Here is an 8,402-nt window from a genome sequence, read left to right as displayed (position 1 = left end):
AAACGAGGACAACTGAGATGTACGGGAGTGGAATGCCTCATCCTGGGAGCAGATGCGGCGGAGGCGAAGGAATTGGGAATAGGGGATAGCATTTTTGCAGGAAGGTGGGTGGGAGGAGGAGTATTCTAGGTAGCTGTGGGAGTCGGTGGGCTTGAAATGAATATCGGTTTCGAGGTGGTTGCCCGATATGGAGACAGAGAGGTCCAGGAAGGGGAGAGAGGTGTTAGAGATGGTCCAGGTAAATTTAAGGTTGGGGTGGAAGGTGTTAGTGACGTGTATGAACTGTTCGAGCTCCTCGTGGGAGCACGAGGCGGCGCCGATACAGTCATCAATGTAATGGAGGAAGAGGTGGGGTTTAGGGCCGGTGTAGGTACGGAAGAAGGATTGTTCCACGTTCCACGTAATGGTCCTGTCAACTTATCCCTGGGTTCAAATGATGTCATAAACCATGAGGAGGAACTTTAGAGAAGCTGTCTGAACCATAGTAACCTCATTATTCACTCAAGCCATTCATTATTATTCTAATGCATGTCGATAGGTTTATAAAATAAAGCATTGTCACAACAGTGAAAAGTACAACCATTGGTAAGAACATAGAACAGTACAGCACTGTACAGGCCCTTCGGCCCACGATGTTGTGCCGATTTAACATACTGTCATGCACTATCAGGTAAGTTCAGAAATCTCACCATCCCCTGTTCCAACTGATTGAAAGACTCATTACTTATCCATCAATAGAGCCACTGGCTGACTAGCTCCCCTGTTGGGGGTTGGATTTGCTTGGATGGCTAGTTTGTGATGCCAAATGATGCCTGTAGCATGGGGTCAATTCCTGCACCAGCTGAGGTTAACATGAAAGACTCTCCTTTTCAATGCTCCCCCCCACCTCACCTGAGGTGTGCTGACCCATCCTATGAGTTGTCTCTCTAATGAGAGAGTAGCCCTGTCATTTGGTCAGACTGTAGTGCCTTTACCTTTTAATTTTTCCCACTCACATCTTTTTTTGAGCCAATTAACATTGGGAATGCAATTTTGAATGGCCAAAGACTTGGTTACTAGGGAGCCTCTGACAAAAGACCCAGAAGGGAGAGGGGGTGAAGGGTGAGGAAAAATGTTTTTACACAATAAGAGAGTAGAATTTGCAATATATTGCCTGGCAGGATGAAGGATACAGATCCAATAGTAGCTGTCATTAGAGTACTGCTAAATACTGGAAAGAGAAAATAATCGCAGGTGCCTATATGAAAAAGCAACAAATTACAATTAACTAGGTTGCTCTTCAGAAGATCTAGTGCACTCTTGTTGGACTGAATGGCCTCCTCTTGTTTTAGGTTTAATCACCAGCTTTACTCAGTTAGCTGCCTGCACCTGCGTGAGTAGCTCAAGTACAGGAAAACTCCAAAACGATAAAGATTTACTGGACACAGAAGCTAAGAAGTTCATGATCCTGGTGATATTGGGGATATTCATCATACTGTTTTATCTCATGTTCATTGTATGAGATTCAGTCAGGGTGTAGCAGTAGAGCTATCTGCTACCCAGTCCATAACCACAGTCCCATTCCATTACTGCTTACTTACTAGAATTAATGACAACTAACGACTGTTTACCTGCTAGTGAGGACCAGACAGGTTTCTGACCTCTGAGTACCTCAATTAACAAGTGTCTACATTTATCGATCAGTCCAAGCAGCTTGTACTCAGCACTGAAGCCTCTGTGTGAATCAACCTGGCAGCTTCCACCCCTTCACTTTATACCTGAAGGGTGCAGGTAGTTCTGAGAGAACCACCTGCAAACACCTTACAAAGAAGCGGTACGGTTAGCACTGCTGCCTCACAGCACCACGGACCCAGGTTTGATTCCAGCCTTGGGGCAACTGTCTGTGTGGGGTTTGCACATTCTCCCCGTGTCTGTGTGGGTTTCCTCCGGGTGCTCCGTTTTCCTCCCACAGTCCAAAGATGTGCAGGTTAGGTACATTGGCCGTGCTAAATTGTCCATTGAACCCAGCGATGTGTAGGATAGGTGGGTTAGCCATGGGAAAAATGCAGGGTTACAGGGATTTGGTAGGGGAATGAATGCTCTTCAGAGGGTTGGTGTAGACTTGATGGGCCAAATGGCCTGTTTCCACACCATAGGGATTCTATGATTCAAAGTTGAAGTGGAGTAGTATTGTTTGGAGACAGGGAAAGACGTTGGAGCGCAACGACAACAGAATATAAAGGCGATGATTCAAAGTTCTCCAGTTCTCTGAGGGCGTCCACATTACCGTGGCAATGTGGACTTTTACCTGCATGTTGTAGACTGGAGCAATGGATAGACATGATAGAGACTCTGATACATGGCTGATCAGGAATTGCTCCTGCTCTTATACCCTGCCATCAAAGGAGAAGGGTAATACCCGAAACGTTGACTATTCCCTTCCTCCAGATGCTGCCTGGCCTGCTGTGTTCTTCCAGCCTGCTGTTTGTCTACCTTGGATTCCAGCATCTGCAGTTTTCTTGTCTCTAAATTAATCCCTAATCTGTTGAACTGTGTTATTAAAACAGGGTGATGAAGTCCTTGAGTAGGACTTGAATCTGGAGGTTCTGACCCTGGCAGGGATTCTCCCTACTGTGCCACAACACCACCCTGTCTACCTGTGACCCCACTTTGCAGGAACCATAACACCACCCTGTCTACCTGTGACCCCACTTTGCAGGAACTATAACACCACCCTGTCTACCTGTGACCCCACTTTGCAGGAACCATGCACCTGTAACCCTTGATCTCTTTGTTCAGCAATACTCCCCAGGGCCCTACCATTAACTGTGCTAAGTCCTGCCCTGGTTTGCCTTACCAAAATGCAACACCTCACATTTATCTAAATCAAACTCCATCTGCCACACCTCTCAGTTGGCCCATCTGATCAAGGTGTTATTGTAGTCTGAGTTAATCTTCTTCCCTGTCCACTACACCACCAATTTTGGTGCCATCTACAAACTTACCAACCGTACCTCCTATATTCACATCCAAGGTTATTTATAGAAATGAAGAAAAGCAGTGGGTCCAGCACTGATCCTTGTGGCATACCACTGGTCATGGGTTTCCAGTCTGAAAAGCAACTGTTTAGCACCATCCTCTGTCTCCTACCTTCAAGCTAATTTTGTATCCCCTTGTTCTCCCTGACACCATGTGATCTAACCTTACTAACCAGTCTACCAGGTGGAACCTTATCGAACGTTCTGCTGAAGTCCATATAGACAACGTCTACCACTCTGCTTTCATCAATCTTCTTTGTCCCCTCTTCAAAAAACTCAACATTGAATATAAGAGTTGGGATTTCATGTGGCAGCTGTACAGAACATTGGTGAGGCCACTTTTAGAATACTTCATGCAATTCGGGTCACCCTCCTGTAGGAAGGATGTTGTTCAACTTGAGAGGATGCATAAAAGATTTACAAGGATGTTGCTGAGACTGGAGGGTTTGAGTTATATGGAGGGGCTGAATAGGCTGGGATTATTTTCCATGGAGAGTCGGACGCTGAGGGGTGACCTTATAGAGGTTTATAAAATCATGAGGGGCATGCATAGGGTGAATAGCCAAGATCTTTTTCCAAGGGTAGGGGTGACCAAAACTAGAGGGCATAGGTTCAAAGTGAGAGGTGAAAGGTTTAAAAAGGACCCGAGGGGTAACTTTTTCATACAGAGTGTGGTGTGAATGAGCTGCAAGAGGCAGTGGTAGAGGATGGTACAATTACAACACTTAAAAGGCATCTGATGGGAAGGATTTAGTGGGATATGGGCCAAATATGGCAAATGGGACCAGGTCAGATTGGGATGTCTGGTCAGCACAGACAACTTGGATGAAAGGGTCTGTTTCCATGTTCTATGACCCTATGACCTCCATATAGTTCAGTGTATAATAACATAACCCTAAATAGCAGTCACACAGGGAACGAAGAGTTTAATGCACATTGTATATGGAATAATGAGGAGCTCCAGGTTAAGATAAGCAAATGGTGAAACAATGTTGGCTCCTGCTCTCTTTGAGGCCTGGAGGTACAATTTATAAAAAGCAAATTGTCAGGTCTGGATAATGTCGGTGGAAGCTTGGATAGACATTTGGTACAACTGTTTGACTGTCTTTGGGATCTGGGAGAAATTTTGCAGGATTTCCCCTCAGGAAATCAGATAAATGGCAGAACAAATTGTGTATGCATTGTTGATGGAAAGAGCTTAATGAATTAACCAGTCATTCTTTATTCCTTACTTTTTCATTTACAGACACATACCAATGGCTTATGCATTCCTCATCACCACTTTATGATCATGTCTCAGTTCTTGAACCTGGGCTATGTTCCATACTCTCAATATTTTGCTATCTGAGCCCCTGGAGAATTAAGAGTCAATGTTATTGGAGTTGTGTAATACTTGCTCAGTTTCCAGAATGTCATGCTGGGAAAACCTTGCTTCTGGGTCCCTAGTACAAGTGAAGAGTGTCTAGTGCTAATTGGCTAATCCATGTTGGAATCACCCAGCTAATTGCAATATTTTGTCCATCAGTGTCTCTGAACCAGGGGAAGGATCTTGAGCTCCTTCTAGTGGCTGGGATGGAAGGCAACAGTGACAAAAGTCTCGAGGCAGGTTTACAACGAATGCACAGTATCAATGAAGCAAAGAGGGGAAATAAGTAGAACATAACAATTATGAGCAAAAGTAGACCATTCGACCCATCGAACCTGCTTTGCCATTCCCTACTATCACAGCTGACCTTTGACCTGCCACTTTCCTGCCCACTCCCTAGGTCCCTTCACTCTATGAGAGCCCAAAAATCCATCTATCTCAGTCTTCATTATATTCAACACCAGGGCTTTCACTACTGGGATGGAGAATTCAAAAGATTCAAAGCCCTGTGAAAGAAGAAATTGCTCCTCAAAGTAATCTTAAATAATCGCTCCCCCCTCACCATTATCCTGAGCCTGTGCCCTGGTTTCCAAGATTCCTCAGATACAGCCTCTCTGTAAATCCCTTCAGAACCTTCAACACTTGAATTCATTCTTCTAAATTCTGGAGAATATAGACTCATTTTACTCAATTACTCATCATAGGACAACTTCCTCAACCAAAGGACCAATCTACTGAATATTTGCTGTTTTACCTCTGATGCAAGTATGTTGTTCCCTAAAAATAGAGACAAAAATGCTCAATGTATTCCAAATATGGTCTCACCAAAGCCCTTTATAATTATAGTAAGACTTCTTCAAAGTTATATTCTAATTCCCTTTCAATCAGGGCCAGTGTACTAATTGCCTTCCTAATTATTTCCTGTGCCTGATGCTGACTTTCTGTGCACCTCGTAAAAGTACATCCAAACCTCTCTAAATGGGAACATTTACAATTTTATGTCCTTTAAAAGATATTTTGCTTTTCTATTCCTCATACCAAAGTGAATAACCTCACACTTACTCACACCGGAGAAAGATTCAAAAAAGACATGGGGGTAAATGTTTTACACAGGGGGTGGTTTGCGTGTGGAATGAGCTTCCTGAGGAAGTGGTGGATGCGGGTACAATTACAATGTCTAAAAGACATTTGGATAAGTACATGAATAGGAAAAGGTTTGGAGGGATATGGGCCAGGGGCAGGCAGGTGGGACTAGTTTAGTTTGGGATTATGTTCGGCATGGACTGGTTGGACCGAAGAGTCTGTTTCCGTGCTGTATGATTCTATGAGTCTATCATACATTATCTGACTCCTTGATTGTCTTCTCAATAACCTGTTTACGTCTCTTTGCGCCCTCTATGCAGCGTCCTCACACCTTGCTGTCTGATCTAGCTTTGTATCATTAGCAAACTTAGGTCTATTGCTCAGGGTCTCTTTGCTTAAGTCATAAATGTAAACTGTAGAGATAGTAGGAACTGCCGATGCTGGAGTCTGAGATAACAAGGTGTGGAGCTTCATTCAGCTATACACCTTGTTATCTTAATGTAAGCTGTAACTGGCTGAGGTCCCAGCACTGATCATTGTGGCATTCCTACTCACCGCCCACCAACTAGTAAATGTGTTGTTTAACCCTATCGTTTACTTCCTGTCCATTAGTTAACTATTTGTCCACACTAATATATGACCATAACTTTATGAGCATATTAATCTTTTGTGTGGCACCTTATTGAATGCTTTCTGGAAATCCATGTATATTACATCAATTGATTCCCCTTTATCTACCCTATAAATTACATTCTCAAAGAATTTGAATAAATTTGGTAAATATTATTTCTCATTTATAAAACTGTTGGTTTTGTTCATATGATGATGTTCTAAGCCCATTGTTAAGTTTTCCTTAATAATAGACGCCAGGTTTTTTTCCCTGAAGACAGGTAACATGCTAATGAGTGTATAGTTTCCTTTATCTCTCTCCCTCCTTTCCACAATTGAAGTGCCACATTTGCTAACTTCCAATTTGCTGGGACCATTCCAGAAGCTAGGAAATGTTGGAAAATTAAAACCAAATTAAAAACTACAATCTCTGCAGCTCTGTTTTTTTGACAACTAGGGGGCTGACATACAAAGGATGTAACCAGCTGTCAAAGTATTAACCTTACGGTCCTCCTTTGTTTAATAATGAAAGAGCTAAAATTGGGTAATAATTGAAGGAAAGGTCATGATTGTAGTGATAATTAGTTATAACTCCAGCATTAAAATAGGCAAGGATAGGCCTAGGCTTTAGAGAAGACTCTGATATGCTAATCATTAAGTTCATTACTTCTATGAATTTATAAATGCAAACACAATATGCAGCAAGTTAGCATCTCGACAGAGATGGGTTAGTTGGCTGGACGGCTGGTTTGCAAAGCAGAGTGATGCCAGCAGCATGGGTTCAATTCCTACACTGGCTGAGATTACCATGAAGATATCTTCCCCTCAGCTGGGGCTCAGGTCAAACCATCAATCATATCTCTCTCTAATGAGACAGCAGTCCTATGGCCCCATACAACAATGGTGACTTTACCTTTAGCGACAGAGAAAAAACAGATTAGCTCCAAGATTTTTTTTTCTGCTGTCATTTGCAGCTTTTTTCCAGTTGGGACCTCACCAACAGCGGCTTCAGGGCAAAGAGATATTTTATGTTGAACATAAAGTTGTTGCCTTGGCTGTGCAAGTTTCGATTAGATGCTACATTAGTCTAAAAGGGCTTAAAATGAAGAACGCTGCATCAATTTGACCTGTGTTATGCCTGTTGTCTATTGTACAATGTGTCATGCTGTTGGGCAGGAATATGGTCAAGTGTGATCACAAGACACAACACAAAAGAGGAAGCTTTAACAAGCATCCGAGGTTTATTTGGGATTAGTTATCTAAACAGCCAAAAATATATAAGGCCACAGGAGGGTCAAAAACTACTGCAAGATTTTAGAATCTATATAACCCTACCTGACTACCTTCCCTGGTCGTACTATGGAATACTGCAGCAGGTAAATACTCCTCCTGAAGTCATAGCAAAGAAATGCAAAACAGAAGATCCAGGTTCCATTCTGGAGCAATGGCTTAGACCTTTGATCTTGATTAAATTGATTATAAAGCTATTGCTTTAGGTCCGATAACTAGGGAGCAAAGTAACAACCAGAGATTCTACCCAATGGTTGAGCCTGGTTGGGAATTGCATAGCGACTCGTAACAAAATGTGATCCAAATTAGATAGTGTGCAGTCACAGGACTTCCACACAATCACACAAAAACATGCAATAACAGATTTACACATTCACAGACATACACACACATACACCTCAAAGACACACACTCACACAGTCACAGTCGCACAAACACACAGTGACACACACATATGCACATACAGTCACACAAGGACACATCATATACACACGCACCTACACACGGAGTCTCACGCATACACATACATACACACACACACACACACAAACACATTTTCTCTCTCTCCCTCTCACACACAGTCACACAAGCGCACACGCACTCACACAAGTGCACAGTCTCTCTCACACACACATACACACACACACACACACACACAGAGTTATACACATAGTCACACACACACACACACAGTTGTGCACACACAGGCATACACAGAGTCACACACTCACAGTCCCTTACACACGCGGATGCACAGTTTCAAACAGTCACATGCTCACACAATCACACAGTCACAAACAGTCCCACACATACACCGTCAAACACACATAGTCTCTCACTCTCTCTCTCACACACACACAAACACACACACACACACACACACACACACAGTCCCTCAAACAATACACACACACATACAGAGTCAAACACACAGGTACATTCACAGTCTCACACAGTCATACATGCACATAGTCAAGCACACACACAGTTTCTCTCTCTCTCTCTCACACACACACACACACACACACACACACACA

This window comes from Rhincodon typus, chromosome 19, assembly GCF_021869965.1.
Source record: "Rhincodon typus isolate 14 chromosome 19, sRhiTyp1.1, whole genome shotgun sequence".
Lineage (NCBI taxonomy): Eukaryota > Metazoa > Chordata > Chondrichthyes > Orectolobiformes > Rhincodontidae > Rhincodon > Rhincodon typus.
This window is presented reverse-complemented; position numbering follows the sequence as displayed.